Source organism: Periplaneta americana, chromosome 15 (genome assembly GCF_040183065.1).
Source record: "Periplaneta americana isolate PAMFEO1 chromosome 15, P.americana_PAMFEO1_priV1, whole genome shotgun sequence".
Taxonomy (NCBI): Eukaryota; Metazoa; Arthropoda; class Insecta; order Blattodea; family Blattidae; genus Periplaneta; species Periplaneta americana.
The window spans coordinates 117,274,493-117,294,777 of record NC_091131.1 but is presented as its reverse complement, the minus strand read 5'-3'; the positions used below and the strand labels follow the sequence as shown (position 1 = coordinate 117,294,777).

General features: G+C 34.8%; 1 protein-coding gene across 3 annotated transcripts in view; it reads left to right on the top strand.

The window, feature by feature from the left end:
* The window catches only part of LOC138715285 (sphingomyelin phosphodiesterase-like), a 375,698-nt gene that overhangs the window by 132,921 nt on the left and 222,492 nt on the right, over window positions 1-20,285 (top strand). The window contains exon 3 of one of the 3 annotated variants that reach the window (XM_069848039.1): window positions 4,285-4,325. The exons of the other annotated variants lie outside the window; for them this stretch is intronic. The gene's annotated coding sequence lies outside the window, so the exon portion shown is untranslated. The remainder of the gene's footprint in view (window positions 1-4,284; window positions 4,326-20,285) is intronic. 3 annotated transcript variants of the gene reach the window in all.

Below are 20,285 nucleotides of genomic sequence, written 5' to 3'. Positions count from 1 at the left end.
AGTGTGATTGGTTGAGTGAAGGAGCAAATTTCATATTAAATAGTAAATCAATGTGCTGTACAGAGTTCAGTTAAATTAGTAGACCCTATTGTTAGTGTCATATATTTCACCGTATTTTATTATTGCTTTAGTGTAGTGTAGTATTAAGTATTAATAGTCAGTGAAGTGCGAACTACGTTTTGTTTATAGCGTGTGTTGTAATTTCGTATCATCATCTCTCTTGAGGCCGGATCAGGTAGGCTACTGATTTTACTGTTCACAAACGTGAAATTATTCGAGGACAAAGTAGGAAAATTATTTATAATGTATATAACTTCCTTAAAAAACTGTCTTCACCAGAATACCGCGAAAATGTAGATTTTTCTAAAACACAGGAAGAAGATTTTGAAAAAGAAATTGGTAGGGGCGAGATTTTGGAGAGAACTGTTATAAATATCGGGGATGACAGTGATAATACTGATACAGTAGTGATTTGAATGACATGCAAGACGAGGAAGAAGGAGGAGACGACGATGATGTGAATATATCACTTGCAATTCCGTTATCCTAACGTGAGTATAAGATTTGCTTTATTAAGTATACTGTACTTCCATATATAAATACAGTTTAAATGATACATCTAATGTATGTGGGTGAGAGAGAGAGAGAGTCGATCAGTCAGTAACAGAGCAACATACAGAACGCGAGACGAAAGGCAACAGCTCGGACATTTTCTGTTGGTAGTAACCTGAGAAGTTAAAAAAGAAAGGAAGGAGCAATCCAAGCAAATACAGTATGCTTGAAATGGGTGCGACGGATATGACGTCAAACTACACCTTCTATGCCCCGTAATCCTCGCGAAATACCGCCAATCGCTAAATATTCAATTGCTACTATCAGCTTCGGTCATACGTAAACTGTTTAAAATGGATGTGGAGGTAACAGGAGTATTAGCAGATTATTATATCAATGTACATTTCACTGTATATTTATTAAAAATTTTAGTTGTGACGGACTGAACACTTCATTTCCACCTTTTTCTTTTATCAAGAAGGATGTTGGCACTCCTTCATAATATGTTAAAGCTTAGGGGGGCACATCAACGGACACATTCTACAGTTGAGCCGAACAGAATATTAGCTTATTTATAAAAACATCTGCTAGGTATTTTTCTCTAGGCCACAAAAGAAACGGCAACGCGGTCATAATTACGTACTTAACGCTTTGGCGAACATTAACCGAAAATTTACTTTCCGCCATTTGAATGATATTCCGTGAAACATACCTTTCTTCCTCTTCATTTCGTTGTGATAGCCTACTTTAAGATCTTACTACATCTGCATTTTCTTCTAATGCATTGAAAACACCGCCGTTGCACTACATAAACCTTGCACTTTACTAATGGAGTGATTTATTTAAGAATATAGTCGCGAATTTCAATACCACCATTTCGATTGTCTTTTGTTTGACACGGCTCGGTACGACCCGGTAACTAGTGGCCAGCGAGTAACTCGACTACCGACATTGCTCTACGATGCGTATTATACAGTTGTTCTTTAAATATATTTTGGCGCTAAACCTAACCTACAACTTTCTTCTTGAGGTTTATGTCTTAAGTGCCATATAATTTCTTCTGTTTCGTACAGCTCGACTAATTGTACCGTTTCACACTCTATCCGTTTTCTTTAGCGCAGTCTTTCAACGCTCCGCTATCCGCCGCCATTTTTAATTCATACTCGTAAAAGTTGAGCACGGTCCTAGTCAACTCGTGTCGGCTGTCAGTGTCCGAGTGCGCTCGTATTACCTGTTGCTACGATACGAGTAACGTCCGAGTGATCATCCGAGTAAACTCGGTCCGATTGTAGTCGTATCGTGTCAACGCGGCTTAATGAAGATTCATTACAAGAAGGTTCCTACTTACCTACTGAATGAGATATTACGGCACTATACGCAACTTTCAAATATCAACACAAAAACAAAAGTCCTGGATTTTAAATGTGCAGAACACTCGAGAGAGAATAGATTGACTTTCGGAATAAGCTAACTGCTATAACCTATGTCTCCTACAACATAGCCACTAGGATTACGACGAACGCGGGCCCAAGTTCAGATCTCGACTATGGTGGAGTTGTATTTGTGAGGGTTTTTCTCGGGGTTCTCTCGATTTTCCCTCGTAATTCCACTAACACGCTCCACAATTCTACTTTAATTATCATCCCCGTGTCGAAAAATAAGGCATCTATCTTATGCTATGGGAGTTCCTCGCGGTTCGTTAAAGATTGGTAGATGGCAGTGGACGACTCATATGTCTGCATAGAGGCATCGTATCTGTCCAGGTGCTTTCTTGTCTGACGGGAACACGACGACTCATGTAGATTTGTGAATTATAGATTTAATGGCTGGAGAGGAATGTGTGGTGTGGCGGATGGTAGAACTGGCTCAGCCGGGCAGCACAATCAGCACGCAACTCATTACATCACGGGTGCACAATAAGCGTACTTGGTCTTAAGTGCTTACTAATGATTCATGTCCAGCCCGATAAGCGTCTATACTCTACCTATATAATTTCACCTAGAGCATGGGTACTTGTCTATTGTCTGTGTAACGTCCTGTGTAATTTCAGATAGCATTGTATAACTCCGTCTAACAGGAGTTCCCAATATCCACGCCTACTGTATAAAGTTTAAAATCCCCGAATAGGCAAAATGTGAAACCGCAATAGGGGTAAAATGCGTAATAAAAAAGAGAAGAAATTAATAACAATTTCCGATGTATAAAGTTATTTTGAAATTATTTTCACTTGGAGAACCTCCTTTTATTTAAAAAAAATTGTATGTCAGCTGTTTTGTTAGTATTGAGAAAGAGAAGGTTTGTATGTAACCAATTTTTAACAATGTTAACTCCCGTGTTTGCATTTACATATGCTATTCCACAGTTTGACTAAATATTAAAACAGTGACATCAGAAAAGAGTAAATATTTCCTTTAATCTTATCTGTGATTATTAATAATAAATCATTACTGTCGAAAATAAACAGTACGTGTTCTAAAACTGTTCCTTTAGGGATGCCAGTAGCAGCAGTTGTACGATAGCCGAAATTATCTTCAATTTTAGTACGCTGATATCTATTTGATAAATAAGAGCGAAAAAATCTAAGGCAACATCCCTAATCCTCATATTGTAAAGCACTTTTTCTTAGGTCTAGACACGTCTTGTTATCTTCGTCTAATGTTTTATGACCTTTTCAGTGACAAATATGATTGCATCCTGCGTGCACGTTATGACGAAATCCAATTCCAGATGTGATAAAGTGTTATTTTTCTCCAGACATAATGATAATCGATTTTTTAAACAGGTTTCAAAGAATTTTGAATAATCATATCGATTTATTTAATACTTTTGATAAATATCTAATAGTTTTATTTTTGAGGCCCACCATGTTATAATTCGAAGATTGATAAAAGTTAGGAGACCATAGTTTGTGGAACTCTGCTTTACAACGACAATAATAATAATAATAATAATAATAATAATAATAATAATAATAGACCTAATGATAGAAAAATGCTTTCCAAAGGCTAGGGTGCCGGATTTCCACACGCCGACTGTAGAATTCGAAATCCCACAATAAAATGTGAAATTTGTTGTGAACGGAGAATGTCAGATCAGATGCTATAAGTGCATTTCCATTTCCCCGACAGTTATTTCATTATATTTTCTGCAACGTGTTGTCTATATCATCGAAACGTGAAATGTCTGCACCGATTCATCTCTCGAGAATACTACTACCAGGCGTGCATACTATAGAATATGTCGTACAAGTGAGACATTAGTTGGGGGCATTTGGATTTGAAGCTAAGTCATGAATGAAATACGGAAGGCCATGGAGTTGGAACAAGAGACGTGAGCATCCTTGATCGTTTGATTTCTTACTTTATAAGTCGTTTTTTCTTTATAAATATTGTCAGAAAATTGTCAGACAAGTATCGAATTAACTACTGTATATCCGTAACAATGCCTCAATTGTGAAATAATATTCTGAATATTATCAATATTTATTACACTTCGGAATATGTATGATAAGACTTTCTTGTGTTAAATTCTAACGTACCTTGTTTACATGTTCTGAGGATGACCCATAAATAGGTCGAAACATGTAAACAAGGTACGTTAGAATTTAACACAAGAAAGTCTTATCATACATATTCCGAAGTGATACAGTGTTAAAAGTTGTGTAATCAAGATGTATTTATTACACATCATAATTCTAATTGTCTGATGAAATTTTTCTTTTTTTTTTTTCAGGTGAGTGTACTATAATAAAATCTGGAGTTGGAACAAGAGACGTGAGTAACTCCACTTAAGAACAAAAAGTGTAAAGAAACCAAAACTCTTATGTTTTAGCAGTATATTTCCTGTAGTTAATTATCTTTATTTACATATGAGTAAATCATACTAAAATAATGTTACGCCTAAGGATTGCAAGAGCTTGGAAAGAGTTGAGACAAAATAATTACAGTAATGGCCATCATCATCCAATTCAAGCATTATACTTACTGGTCTGTTGCGGTCTTAATGGTTTCATGCCATCTTTTGAATGGTCTTCCAATAGATCGTTATCCAGAAAAGCGGTAATGTAACACTGTCTTTGGCCGTCTTTCTGTTGGTATTCTCTCGACATGCTGTTTCCAATCAATTCTGTAGTTTTGAAAAAACAATATAGGTTGGACGTTCAATTCTTCCAAAATTTCTGTATTTCGTTTTCTATCCCAAAGTGTGTATGGCGTCGTTTTCCTCATGAATCTCATTTCGTTGATAGTTATACGATGAACTTTTTTTTTATCAGAGTCCAGCCTTCTGATCCATAGAATGAAGTAGGTCGTGCTAAAATGTGTACATATTTAATCTTGTATGTTTCTGTACTAAATTAGGTTTGAAAACAGACTTTATAATGCTGGAATGATGGTCATGGTACACTGATGGTAGGGAAGACTATTGTACCTTGAATTACTTTTAACATTTTATTTATTTATTTTTTTAATTTTGGGAAATTACATTTTTAAATGAAAAAATGCTTGAAATAATTATTGAAGATTCTTTTACAACTTCCTACAGGTATTTTCCTGTTTTACAGATCTATTAAGGATGAAAAAAATAAAATCAAGGGATAAGTAAAGTGTTCCATGGTACAACAGGTTCGTGTAACTTGGATCAATCCTTCTTGTACCTTGGAACATTGGAACACGTGGAATATAGGTGGAAATATAGCTGTAAAGTCGCGCAATGATATTTAAAAAATGTATTTGTCATCATTTTCAGGCTTCTCTGATTGAAATTTTAATTCCTGGAGGAGCTATAACTGTTTCTATAGCTTTCTTCAAGGCATCGGGATCAAATTGGGGTCCTCTTAACTCCAGACTTACTTCGTGGCATGATCTTAAAATAAAAGAAAAACAAAAACCGATAGCATGTTCCTTGGTACAAGATGTTTTGTGATCCAAGGTACAAGAGGGTGCACGTTTAAACAAATACGGCTACCTAAACTAGAGATGAGAATAAATTATGCAAATTAACATATGTACTGTACTTACTCACCAGGTCATACTTATTGGTAGTTACAAATACAATTTGGTTTCGTGTTAGAAAACATATAATATATGACAATGAACGAAAGATTTACTTTTGGTACCAAAAAGAATTGTTTCATCCACACAACTCACACTTTGTAATAAATCAAACCGGAATTATGACCAGATCTGTCCAGCGGCTTTCTCTACAACAATTTGAGTCGGCTAGTAGCAGCAAAAATTAGAAACAAACAAATGATCCAAGGTACACTACGTTCAAGGTGCAACAGTCTCCCCTACGGTAAGAAAACTGGAATAGAGAACGTCTCAGAAAAACCATGAACTGGAATGCTGTATGTTTGCAAACCACACAGAATAGAGGTAGATATAGGCCTATTGTAAGTGCGTTAAATTTGTAAGAGGTGTAACAAATGTTCAGCAGGTCTTTCTTCGTATAGGAAGTCTAATATCGATTTTACCGACCACCAAGTTCCCTAATTTGCTGTTAGGTCTATATTTCTCTGCAGGGCACACTTTCAATTGAGACTATTAATATCTCTGAAGTACGTCTTGTGAGGAACTTGTTACGTTTTTTTTTTATTTTAGTAGGTTATTTTACGGCGCTATATCAACATCTTAGGTTATTTAGCGTCTGAATGAGATGAAGGTGATAATGCCGGTGAAATGGGTCCGGGGTCCAACACCGAAAGTTACCCAGCATTTGCTCATATTGGGTTGAGAAAAACCCCGGAAAAAACCTCAACCAGGTAACTTGCTCCGACCGAGAATCGAACTCGGGCTACCTGGTTTCGCGGCTAGACGCGCTAACCGGAACTTGTTGACGGAACACAGGTGTTAACGGAACTTGTTACGTTCACAAAGCAGGAAACAGTAGAACTATTAAAACGTAGATTATATCCGGAGTTGAATATCTCTATGACTATAAATTTAACAAAAGGACTCTTTTTACTTTATTTTGTTTCTACTATGGTGCTCACAGCCATCGAAGATCTTTTACTCAACTTCATTTCTAGAATATTTACACATTCTACATTTGAAATTTAGAAATCTTCTCACTATTCGTGAGCTGCCACAAGGGACAAAGAGTACTTAACCATATAAATGTTTACAAGTTCAGTGAACCATTAATTTTGTTTTGATAATGAAACTCATACAAGTACATAGCTGCAAATACAGATGGACACATATAGGAGATAACAATGCTATGAAAAATAGACATACTATTTGTAGGTGAAATTCGAATCCACGACAACATCAAAGCTGTGCGTCTTGGCAGTTCCATACGCCGCAGTCTGCATGAGTAAATGAATTGGTAAACAGTAATTTTCGGTGAACTTCATTATTTTCATCTCACATCGAACACTTTTATATCTTCTAAAGGAGGTTACGAAAGTTCTTGTCATTGAAAATTAGGTACATAATTAATATTAAAACTGCAGTAATGTTTCCGATTTCTAAATCGTGGTTAGCTCATGTCACTGCTCACAAGTAGGATCACAGTATCATAACATCTTGTTTTCCAGTTGTCCTCTGCGATCTGTTGGTTACCATTCTTATCCTGTACCCAAGTATCACATGTTCAGTTCCGGATGAAGGCTATGAAATTGTATATTGAAAAATCGTAATTGCGGATTTAATCACACGATGAAATAAAACTATTCCATATTATAATAGGTGTGTTGCGTGCAAAATGTATCTTAATTCTAGAAGATGGTAAAGCTCTACGTTAGCGTGAATTATTACCGGTACCACATTGCCAAGTTTTAGTGACAGATGTCGCCACGATAACGATTACGGAGACAGAGAGCTCTCATGGAGAAAGATGGGAACATATCGATTTTTTACTCGCTGATCCGCAGTCTTGTATGTATCGACATTCGCCAACTGTTCAGTCAAGTGTCCGAAGACTAGTTTGAACCTCACAAGTGATACCAACAAGCTACCACTTATGAGGCAACTAGGACAAGAGATAATGGGGAAGGTAGTCATACATTCAGACATCTGCTGATGTACATAAATATAACTCTCACAAATTAAAAATGTATATCAATCAAGGCTATATAAATTGAGAAAAACCCAGGACTTAGCAAATGGTTGACGTAGAGAACCAATCAACAATCACTAGAAATAACAATTTTACAAATATTAGATTTACATATAACCACAATGCTTTGGGAGTAGGAGACTCGTATTAAAATTATGTTAAGTCCAAGTTACGTTAATGGAGTGCGCAGTTCGGTACTGAGCATTTTTTACGTTGTACACCCTTTGACACGGATAATGGTCACTCTCTTGTAGAGTGAATTTGTCGAAGTGTCGTTCGGGTTAACAGGGGCAATATTAGGCCTAGGCATAGAGTTCCGAGAATGAAATCAAGACAAGTCGTAGCATATTCCCTACGTAGGCTTTATGGTTTAGCGATAGAGTTCTTGCTTCTCATTACAAAGATTGGGCTTCGAATATCTCTATTTAAAACGCACGCGTGTAAACACTGTAATTCCCGAGCTATTCCGAAGAGGGACTTTGTCCCTGAACAGCTACCAATTTCCGTGTCAAAGGGTGTACGCGTACATTTTGTTTTCCCTGCCGTCATTTCCTAAATCTTAATCTCTTCTCAAGCCTGTCACGCATACATCTGCCACAAACGTTCGGTGAAGGAGAATTAGACATCATTGTTGTGTGGAGATTTTTCAGATTTCAGTAGAAAACAGAAACTTTCCCCATTGCACCATATGTTAAGAACAAGATATCACCGTATCAGCATTATCTCCCGGAATTTTATGTCATTACTTGCTCAGTAATCCCATGTTGCGAAGAGACGATTAATTAGCATCGAGATCAAACAGCATTGTTCATTTTATAGAAGACGTTGTGGGCTCCCAAGCCATTTCGGAAGGCAGGTATAAAGTTCAGGATAGGGTTTAGAATTGAACGGGTTACATCAGCTTATTGTCTATGCGAATGACGTGAATATGTTCGGAGAAAATCCACGAACAATTAGGGAAAACACGGCAATTTTACTTGAAGCAAGTAAAGCGATAAGTTTGGAAGTGAATCCCAAAGAGACAAAGTATATGGTTATGTTTTGTGACCAGAATATTGTACGAAATCGAATATAAAAATTAGAGATTTATTCTTCGAAGAGGTGGAAAAATTCAAATATATTGGAGCAACAGTAACAAATATGAATGACACTCGGGAGGAAATTAAACGCAGAATAAATATGGGAAATACCTGTTATTATTTGGTTGAAAAGCGTTTGTCATCTAGTCTGCTGTCAAAAAATCTAAAAGTTAGAATTTATAAAACAGTTATATTACCGGTTCTGTATGGTTATGAAACTTGGACTCTCACTCTGAGAGAGTAACAGAGATTAAGGGTCTTTGAGAATAAGGTTCTTAGGAAAATATTTGGGGCTAAGAGGGATGAAGTTACAGGAAAATGGAGAAAGTTACACAATGCAGAACTGCAAGCATTGTATTCTTCACCTGACATAATTAGGAACATTAAATCCAGACGTGTGAGATGGGCAGGGCATGAAGCACGTATGGGCGAATCCAGAAATGCATATAGAGTGTTAGTTGGGAGGCCTGAGGGAAAAATACCTTTGGGGAGGCCGAGACGTAGATGGGATAGATAATATTAAAATGTATTTGAGGGAGATGGGATATGATGATAGAAACTGGATTAATCATGCACAGAATAGGGACCGATGGCGGGCTTATGTGAGGACGGCAATGAACCTCCGGGTTCCTTAAAAGCCATTTGCAAATAAGTAAGTAATATATATATAAGAACTTCATAATTCTGCATGGAATCGAAATCGCGCCTGCCAGTTCGTAGTCAATTACTCCTCCCACTTTAAGAACTACTCTATTTCTGCTCACCTGCAGTTTCCTGTTGTTTTCTGCACCGATCATGGAAATGACCAGGCATTTGTAAGGAAATTTTGTTATATTCAGGCAAAATGAGCGTAGACTAGCCTATACTGAGAAAATCCTCTTAAACATCATCTTTGTCTGCCAAAAATTCCTCTTGGCTTGATTTTGTAGGAAATGCTGCTTCGTGATGAAGTTTTTGGGCTTTGAAACCCTGTATGAAGATTTGATTTACTTATCATATCGAACGTTTTACAGATACTTTTCTCAGAATAATGTTACTCGAGACCTGGAAGTTTCGCTTAGTGTACTAGGTCCATTAAGCTTGCCTAAATTGACGCGTGCACGTATGGCTAAAAAATATAAAAACTTAATCACAACCTAATCGCCGTAAATGCTAAAATGTCATGTTTTCTTCTTGCCATGATTTAATTTTCTGTCTTCTTTTTAATGTAATTGACTGTGAGAAAATGTCCAGTATTACTGGTCACAACTATAACATATCTTTCAGCGCATAGTAGAGACTTCGTATCTGAGCGGTCTTAATTTAACTAAAAATAAGAATTCTTACATAAAACAAGTTTGAAGAGTAGTATTTTGAATATCTCCCCAGGCTGAAGGTAACGAGGTGAGAGCAAGATGATACACCTATTGTACAACTGTGCTACTGGCCATGATCGTGATAACAATACTGGAAGACAGTCGTGACTCCTTCGTGAGTGCATCAGACACGCTACGTCGTGTTACTACAAGATTCGGCGAATTACCTGGTAGCGGTAATGAGGTTCGAATGGAACGGGAGATGGTGTTGAACCCACGAAAGCAAAACGCATGCCGTCACGCATAGTGACGTAACAGAGCTACAGTTATGTATCACGTGTGAGCTGCAGTGGCGTACTCTCTACTTTACGCTCCATGCATCTCGCGAGACAACATGATAACCATACTGTTAGAAATGGGAAGAATATCATAGCTCAACGTGGAACAGAGAGTTACGTACAGAATCGATGTTCAAAATCAAATTCCATACACTTGTGATGAATTAAATCGCTCAATTGATAGCTAAGGTGACACAATAAAATGAAATATATTAAAATTTGAGAACAACCACTACTGTATCAGTAGGCCTACATACACTATTGACTGTACTGCAAACATACCCATACAAATCCAAAATTACAGTTATGGCTGAGAAAGGAAAACTTTCATTTAGAGATGAAATTATTTTAGAAATTGAGCAAATAGGACAAGTATCATATTTCCAATCTCTATAACATAATATCATATACCATATATACAGAATGATTCACGAGGATTTAACTTCACTTTCAGAGCTTATTTCCGAAGACATTCTGAGCAAAAAATGCCATATAAACATTTGTCCTAATCTGAATATTTTCAAAGTTACATTAACTTTAAATTGTCAACAAAATACCTTTTTTCTTTAGTTTTACGGGTAAAAAATATTACAACTAGAGAATGAACTATTCAGAAGTGTTTTTTTTTTATTTGGCTAGTGTTCTGAAGCTAAAATATGTTGGTAATTGCTTTGTACAGATTTTATTTTTCAATTTTTAACTAAGAATGACTTTATTCTTACGCACTTATCACAAAAATTTTTACAAATCATACGACTTTAGAAACTTGATTCTTTACAGTGTAATTCTGCATCCTAATGTACAATGTTAAAGAATTTACAAGAGTGGCGTGATTTGTAACAATTGTTGCGATAAATGCGTAAGAAAATGTAATTTTATAGTTAAAAATCGAAAAAAAAAATCTGTACGAAGAAACTATGGAATTCACAGCACATTTCTAGATACAGAATACTAGATAATTAAAGAAATGACATTCCTGAATACTTCATTCTTTATCTGTAATATTATTTTACCCTTAAAACTCAAGAATAAGAGTATTTTACAAACAACTTCAAATTAGTGTAACTCTGAAAATATTGAGATCAGGACAAACGTTTACATGACTTTTTAGCTCAGAATGTCTTCGGGAATAAACTCCGTAATTGACGGTAAATCCTAGTGTATCACTCTGTAGAGTAACTATGAGCCCAAATAAATTCGAACAATTTGTGAAACCTTTAAGAAATGCTTGGGTAGAAAATTGGGAAGAGAAAAATGCTATGACAGTACCTTTACTCGTAGGTCTAAATAGCCACGAAACGCATATTCCTAAACCAAGAGACAGGTGCAGAGTACATGCTGCAGACGTGCTCTCGATATGACGTTTTAAAACTTTCAAAGAACTGACAAAACTAAAATTAAACAAGTAATTGGAAATAAAGTAACTTACACGTTGAAACAGTGAATACCAGACAATGCGAAATCTCAAAGAGAGTTTTTCAGTACAATCCAAGGAGAGGATGAGACTTGGGATGACTCTGTAAGCGCGAACTTCATAAATGACTTTCGTCATACTGGAGGCTTTCTGACTATTATTATTATTATTATTATTATTATTATTATTATTATTATTAATGGTCCAACTTTCTTATGTAAAACTCCTTAAATAGGCTATATTATCAGTAAGAATAGAAATGGGATGAAACAAATTCGCATTCGGTAAAAGGTTGCCCATTTAAAATCAAATGAGGTAGATAAAGTGCGACTCTCGCTTCTCAGGAGCAATTGTTTTGTAGCCGGAAGAAACCGATCAGCATAGAAATTGAAGCTGATGATAATGATAATAAACTTAAATATGTTTAATTTTATGTAATAATGTTCAACTCTTAATGACGTATATAAAATAAGATATGAAAAGATTTACAGTTTTATTAACATACTATAAATTTAAATTGAACAAATGTTTTCGCCTTTTGACATCATAGGTTTTATATTTGTGTTTACAATATATGACACATTATATGAAAATATCCAAATATATTTTACATATACACAGTTACTTTTATAAAATATATAAAATATCAATACCAAAATATGGACTGGTCATTGTCTATATTGTCAGTCCATATTTTGGTATTTACATTTTAGATACTTTATAAATGTAACTCTGCATATGTAACATGTATTTAGATATTTTCATACTACTGTATGTATCAGATATTGTAAACACAAATGTAAACCTAAATGATGCTAAAAGGCGAAAACGTTTGTTAAATTTAAATTTATAGTATGTAGGCTATGTTAATAAACCTGTAACTTTTTCATACTTTATTTAAGTCATTAAGATCGAAAATTCGTATAAAGTCATTAATTACTTATGACTAAAATTATCGGTATCAAGGGTACTGGTACATGACGACCGCCTATTTTAGCCCTTAAACTTGAAAATGACATATAGGTCCTACTGAAGCATTCCTGTCACAGGTTTACGAAATTTATACCATGCATTAAACAATGCTTATAGTATCTTTTGATGAAAAATTGAATCACTTATCCCTAACAGAATATTTATAGGGTGTCCCCAAGTACGATAATTATAATTTCCCGTAACCTTGATTTTTCAGAACTTAGGTACACTTATCTCATAAACTAATGAAATAGAGTCATGAAATTTTTGTGGCGGATACATATTAATTAGCTCTTTAAAAATGAATGGAGTGGTTTGCTTTTAAACTTCGTCATTGAATTTTTAAAAATTCAAAATTAAGGAACATTTTAGAAAAAAATAATGTTCGTAGCTTTTTTTGTTAAATTTTGTACATATGTGGTGTTTAGTTAAGAAAGTAGTGCATTCATTTTGTCATGTGATATATTCTCATTATACCAGAAAAAAATAGAGAGGTTTGACTAAAATTCTATGAGATACGTGTACCTAACTGGTGAACCATGCATAACAATTTATTTTCTAATTACCTGTGTTTAGCTGTTTACCTCAAAATATGACAAGCCGTCGGCACACATTATATTTATTATATTACTATCTTGATTAGATTTAGTTATGCAAAACGCAATACATAAACAAAAGCATTAAGCCATGGTTAGAGTCGTAAATAACTAAATTGTCATGCGGGATAGACTCAACAGTTAAGACGCAACTTTGACGAAGCGTGAAAACCACGGTTGGAAATTCAAATTTTACCTAGGACGTAACTATTTATCGTTGACAATTTGGTATCCCATGCCTCACACGACAGCCGAATATCATGCCGATCCCATGTTAAGGAAGGCTCGTCTCGTGTTCTTCTAGTGCCAGGTCGATAAATGTTCACATACGAACGTTATATAGGCCAAGGCCAACCTCTGACTATAGAACAGAAGAAGATAAATAATATGAAGAATTATACGCTGATGGCGCTATTTTTATCACTATTTTTTATTATTCATATCATTATAATAATACGAGTATATCTTACTTATTTAAAATGTTCACACATTATGTACTCTTGATAAACATATACAAATGTACACGATTCGAATTACACTTATATGGAGAGAGAAAATCAGTGTCAAGAAGTTATTAAGTACACGTTCTAAGAGCTTTCGCATAAAATCAGTTCTTTTGTAATGCTGCCAATAATATGTCTATTTATACTAAAGTTTACTTTCTTGAACTACCATCTAAGACACACATGAATGAAAACATATACACTAAAGGACGAACATAACCTTTTTTTTCCCTCAAATATTATTTTTAGTTGGTTATTTAACGACGCTGTATCAACTACTAGGTTATTTAATGTCGATGGAATTGGTGATAGCGAGATGGTATTTGGTGAGATGAGGCCGAGGATTCGTCATAGATTACCTGACATTTCGGGAAAATCTCGAAAAAAAAAAACAACCACGTAGGCCTAATTAGCCCAAGCGGGAATCGAATCGACACCCGAGCGCAATTCCGGATCGGTAGGAAAGCGCCTCAGCCGACTGAGCTACGCATTCTTATATGTGGTCCAAAAACAATTCTAAATTATACTATATAGTTGATGAAGATGTAGGCCTATATAATTAATTTGGTAGACTATTAGTTTACATAAAATATCTATTCATATACAGAGTGAATCGTAAGTAATGTTATTAATTCAGGGAGTTATTCTTTGAGATATTTCAATAAAAAATTATTAATGCAATTTTAGTAGTTTTTTTTTTTTTTTTTTTTTTCCTTTCCGAGATAAAAATTGTTTTAAATGAAACATTTCATTGCGTATTTTCGCAAAACCATTGATTCAATTCCCAATATGTTCAGTCCATAGTGACACTTGTGGCGGACAAGGTCGCAGTTGGGGTTTTTCTCGAGGTTCTCCCGTTTTCCTCATATTAGGTATCTACATCATTCCGTCACCATTCGCCTCACTCGAGCGTTATTCTGTGAGTTGAAAGGCAGATACAAGTTCGTTTTCTGTTAAAGAGAGGTTAGTCACGAGTGTATGGATACATGAACGTCCTCACGCAGGAGAGAGAATTAGCACCATACGAGAACACTTTGGGGAACGAACTTGTGTCTGCCATTTCAACTCACAGAATGACGCTCGAGTGAGGCGAACTCAACAACAATAACAATAACAAAGTTACACCGACATAACAACAATGTACCAACAAGAATTACTAATGTTATGAATGTTAATAGTAATAAATAATTACAATATAATAATATATTTTGATATGCAAATAAGAAACTAGTAAGGTATAAGGGTATACGGACTTTCCTGATATACGTAGTTTGTATCTTAATAAGTAAAGTGACATCAAAAACTTTTTCCTTGCATTTTTAACTATATCCTGATTGTACCTATGCAGTGTAAGATATTACCGTGGCAACTAAAACTTACCATTAAGCAAAAAACAAGGTACAATAAAAATGTAAGGAAAAAATTGTTGATGTCACTATATAACTGTACATTTACATCAGTTGTAGTTGTTTGGGTTTTCGTGTGTAAAAATGCACACAGATGCTCAGAGTGAAGGTAATGCATGCCAAATGTCCAAATAATAGTTGAAACTAGGGAAGTGAATGCAGCACCATTTTCTATATACAGGGTGAGACAGGAGGAAAGGTACATGGTTTGAGGGGTGAAAATATTAATAATTCTAGACAAAAGAAGTTTATATGAACATATGTCCTGTTCTTAACGGTTTCGGAGAAAACTAATGGAAACAATGAGGAACATGAAAAGTGCAGGTGATAGTAAAATAATACAATGTTACCTTATGTTCTGTTTAATTATGTAGGTCTACTTTCTTTACAGAACATGTTCAAAAGGTCCACCGTCAACTTCAATGCACTTTGCAGCTCTTGTAGACAGCTGCTGGGTTGCTAATCTGTGCTGATTCGGACATTCCTTTATTTGAGTACAAGTATGTAAAATGCAAGCGAGAAGTTTCCACTTTGCGCTTGTAGACTTCGCTCTTAAGTCAAATCCACGCACAGTAATCCAATGTAGTAAGGTCGGGTGATCTCGGTGGCCAAGAAATGACTCCACCGTGACCGATCCAACGCCCAGGATGTTTCATTGATCCTACTACAGCCTGATGTTTTGATTGTGTCCACATATTAGTGCTGATGAAGGACATGAGACTGATGCCCTTGATTTTCAAACAGCTGTATGTCAGATTCTGTTAAGAACAGAGCATATGTTCATATAAACCTTTTTGTTCAGAATCGCCAATATTATCACCCATTACACCATGTATCTTTCCTCCTGATTCACTCTGTATTTGTCTGGTACTTAAACTTGAAATGGAACAATTAAATGCTTCTGAATGAGGAGTTATCGTTTAAGTCATACCTGAAATTAGAACAGCCTTGTTTGCGAATAGTCTTCATGAAAAGCACACGTGCCAGCTTTACTAGTAGCTCAGACGAGTTTTGGATAACATAGGAATATATTAGATTTTCGTCATTGGTGTTCGAGTGGTTACTATAATCATGTTTTATGTTTTAGTCCACTATGTAATGAATTTTCAAGATGATTTTAATTAACGGTTTCCTTCGGAAGGGAATTAAAGTCGGCATCTCGAGTCTTAGATTTAAGTTACGCAAAATAATCGATTTGAGGACATATATGTGTGCAGAATATGTTCAGTAAAGTCAGCGAGACTGCGGAGGTCCTTTGATGATCAGGTAAGTGAATATACTGTAGAAAAAGGTGGCAGAATCCCTGTAATTGCGTGGAATGTCTAAGTGGTTGGTGGTTGTGTGATTTCAAATAATCTTGTAGTCATCGCTTAATGAGAATCATCTTAGCATAATCATAAAATAAAGAAGTGCAAGAAAATAAAATGCAGCATTCGCTCAAACCACTAATATTGTGTTGAAATGTATCATGTACGATGATATTAAAACTTAAATTTATTTTTCCAGTTACTGTATGTGGCAGAATACTGAGGAGCAAGGTGCGCGTAGAGCATTACAGAAATGGTAACGGATATTTTCCTGAATTGGTGCCCACTTAAACGTTCCACATAAAAAAGGGTGAAGCGGAAGATTCTAGCACAGATGTAAAAGTTTTGGGCGTTTTAGTTGAAGTACAATTTGTTTTAAAATGTTAGAAATTCATGAACGTAAAAAGCGAGAAAGTTTAAATTTATGTTGAAGAATCAATTTATGGACATTATATTTGCAGAAACTTCACAGTGCAAGTCTACATGGTCAAATCAGTGAATATAGAAAAAGAGAAATAAAAGATCCTGGCAGTTATGTAAAGATCTTGAATAATTTAGTAGAAACACAATTGGATTTAAAATGTTAGGAATTCAGGGATATAAAATAACTGAAAAACTTCAATATATTGGAGCTTACCAGTTATTCCTAATCTAATCCAATTTGAAGTATTACGTGATAATACTTTTCTTCTATGTATGATGTAAGACTTTCACACTAAGGTGCAACATTTTTGGGATGTTATACCGTGCAGAAAACATCCAGTCTCGAAGATGTAGCTTTTGGTGACAGATTCAGCAGGCCGATTTCTTTTTCTTATCTTTCCTGATGACGGAACTGATAAGTATCTTCGGAACTTTGTATGTTTCTACATCTTCGACATGGAACAAGATCACAGAAATTTCGCACTAAGTTCATTTCTAAATACTGTGTTATTCTACTAGATGGCTTACATCTTAATAACCTCAAAGAGGATTTTTATTCTGCCGCATAGCTTAAGAATACATACAGTTTATTTTCGTAAATCATTTCAACGGGACACTTGCAACACTACTCAGATGTCGTTTAGTTAGTAGTGTTTCGATTACAATTTTAGCTGATGCACTCCCTTGCACAGAAGAAATTACATCTCTCTCCTCTATGGATAGTTGTATCTTGGCTTGCATGCGTTCTATCCCTGATCACATATACCGTAACAGCTTGATCAGTCTAATATACTTTCAATACAACTTTTATCAATTTTACTATGCTGCCATCTAGCGACTGCAAAAGAAGTCACGCTATAACCCTGATGAAATTGCATGGAGTAATAGCTTACAGCTGTACTTCCATCTAGCGGTCGTTACCAAAAAATTCATTTTCGACAGTACAGATCCTAGTGGTTGTTCTCTTTTATATATTGCCATTTTATAACATGGGAATGGCCAATCTGATATACAATAAATGTAATCACGGGTTCTATATTGTATATCTTAAACGATAACGTTCAGTCACATGACCATAGAGCCTGCATGTGTAATGACTAGAGTTCGAAGTTAAGGCACATTTACTCTGAAGTTAAGTACACACAGAATAATACAATGTTTACAAAACAGCTGGCAAGGGAGTCCTCCCCCCTTCATACTCCCATTATGTCAGTTAGATGGGGTTTTTGGAATACAGATCCAGTAATGAAAAAAATTAAACCTTCGCCTGAAGAACAAACGTAAATATTATGTAGGTCAGAATTCATTGCAATATCGTCTCTCGGGTGTAAAAACGTAATATTTTTCTTAGGTCTATAAACAGTCATACAGGGAAATACTGTTTTTACGAAGGTACTTAGTAACAATTTTAATAATAATAATAATAATAATAATAATAATAATAATAATAATAATAATAGCCTTTTGTATTATTAGAATATCAGAACACATTATTTGTAATTATACATAAATTACAATATAAGGAAACGAAGGGACATAATTACAGTAATTATAAAATATAGGTCATAGAAATAGACTTGTCTGAGAATATTAGATTACTATAAAAGAAACAACGTTTACATAAAACATTTAAAAAGAATATGTTCTGTTTAATATAAATGTAACTCCGTTATGAGTAAAACTCGTGTTCGGAGGGACAACCGAGCACAGAATACGAAGATAATATTATACTTAAAATGAAAATAACTCAAGTATTGTATTTAGTAAGAATTTATTAGTAAGAAGTCAGAATGGGAGTTTTGTAGGTTAACTTGACAAAAAAAAAAAAAAAAAAAAAAAAACAGAGTAAACTGAATCAAATGAATTAAAATGAAGTGCCGGTATCATGAATTCACAAGATACTTATTTAAAATATACACTATGTTAAATACAATATATGTATGCTAATTTAAATTACCTGTTCTAAATATCTCCTATTTCTAATTTGGATTTATATAATAATTTTAATATAGGTACCGGTTACTTAAAAAATCATGTGATTATACATTTTTAGTCCACAATTCTGTAGTTTTTGCCAGCAGTTGTGACGCCTTTTGCTTTTTAAAATATGATATATTTATTTATACGTGTAAGGTTTTTCCTTGTAGAAAGAATTTAATAATTTATATTTTTAAATTTGTTGCAATTGAATTATTATAGACATCGCAATGACTTCACGTTGTCCAAATTGTTCCAGGTTCAGTGCTAGTACGTACGAAACTTCCAACCGGTTGTAGACAGACAGACAGATAGTTCCGATAGAATTGGATAGATGAAAAAAGTAAACGAGCCCTCACCTGTTCCCTCACCTCCGCCCAATTCTCTGCTGTCAGTTAACCTGTATCACTCTTACTGGGACCTGAATTTCGAAGTCTAGCAATGACGTAACTCAAGAAAGAGAACGAGTATATTCTGCATAATACAGCGTACTTACTTAGTGAAGTAGTAGAAGACAGTAGATCTCCATCTAACGCAACACAGGATCGTGTTTACAAAATAAAAACTGCATCCTATTACAGTATTGATCTCAATGCAGCCGCTTCCTGGCAGAGGTAAACGTAGCGTTCAATGTCATGAATCCTACATTTACTTTCCGATTACTTTAAACTTAAAGTATAAAGGAAATTATTGCAATGCTGCAAAAATCAATTTTTCACTTTTTCATTGAAATACACGTTTTCAACATTCCTGAAAACAAAAAGTGGTTATGGGTAATTTAAGTGAAAAATTAATCACAGTATTTTAAATCAACAACGCACAATGGAGTTTTAGTCCAATTAAAAAGGGAAATGTATTAGTTTCTACTTCGTTTTGCGATTTATGGACTTAGATTAGGATCAAATTGAACTTGTGTAAAATGATAGTTAAGGTCCATAAACTGATTTCAGTCAACTAAACATCGTAATTGCTGTTGGAACTACATTCTTTTTTCTTGATTTGTATGCTATGTAGAATAAATTGAGAGATGTAATTATATGTAGTTCATATCGAAGGAAAAGTGATTTCTTGAGGAAAACTGTTATTATTTATTAATATTATCTACTCTATGTATGCATATAACATTATTTACTTTTCAATTCTGAATCCGATTGAGTCTACCACTCTACCGCCTCTAGCATGTAAGAATCAATACAAAAGCGTTACTACTTTATATCTGCTCTCGTGGAATGGGCTTGATAATGATTTTTGGCTAAGGTCGAATAGTCATCACTAGCAACATGATTTCGATAATGATCGTGAGGAGAAAGGTGCAGTTCTGGGACTTCACTGAAGTATTCAAGTAGGTAAAGTATTATGTCGTA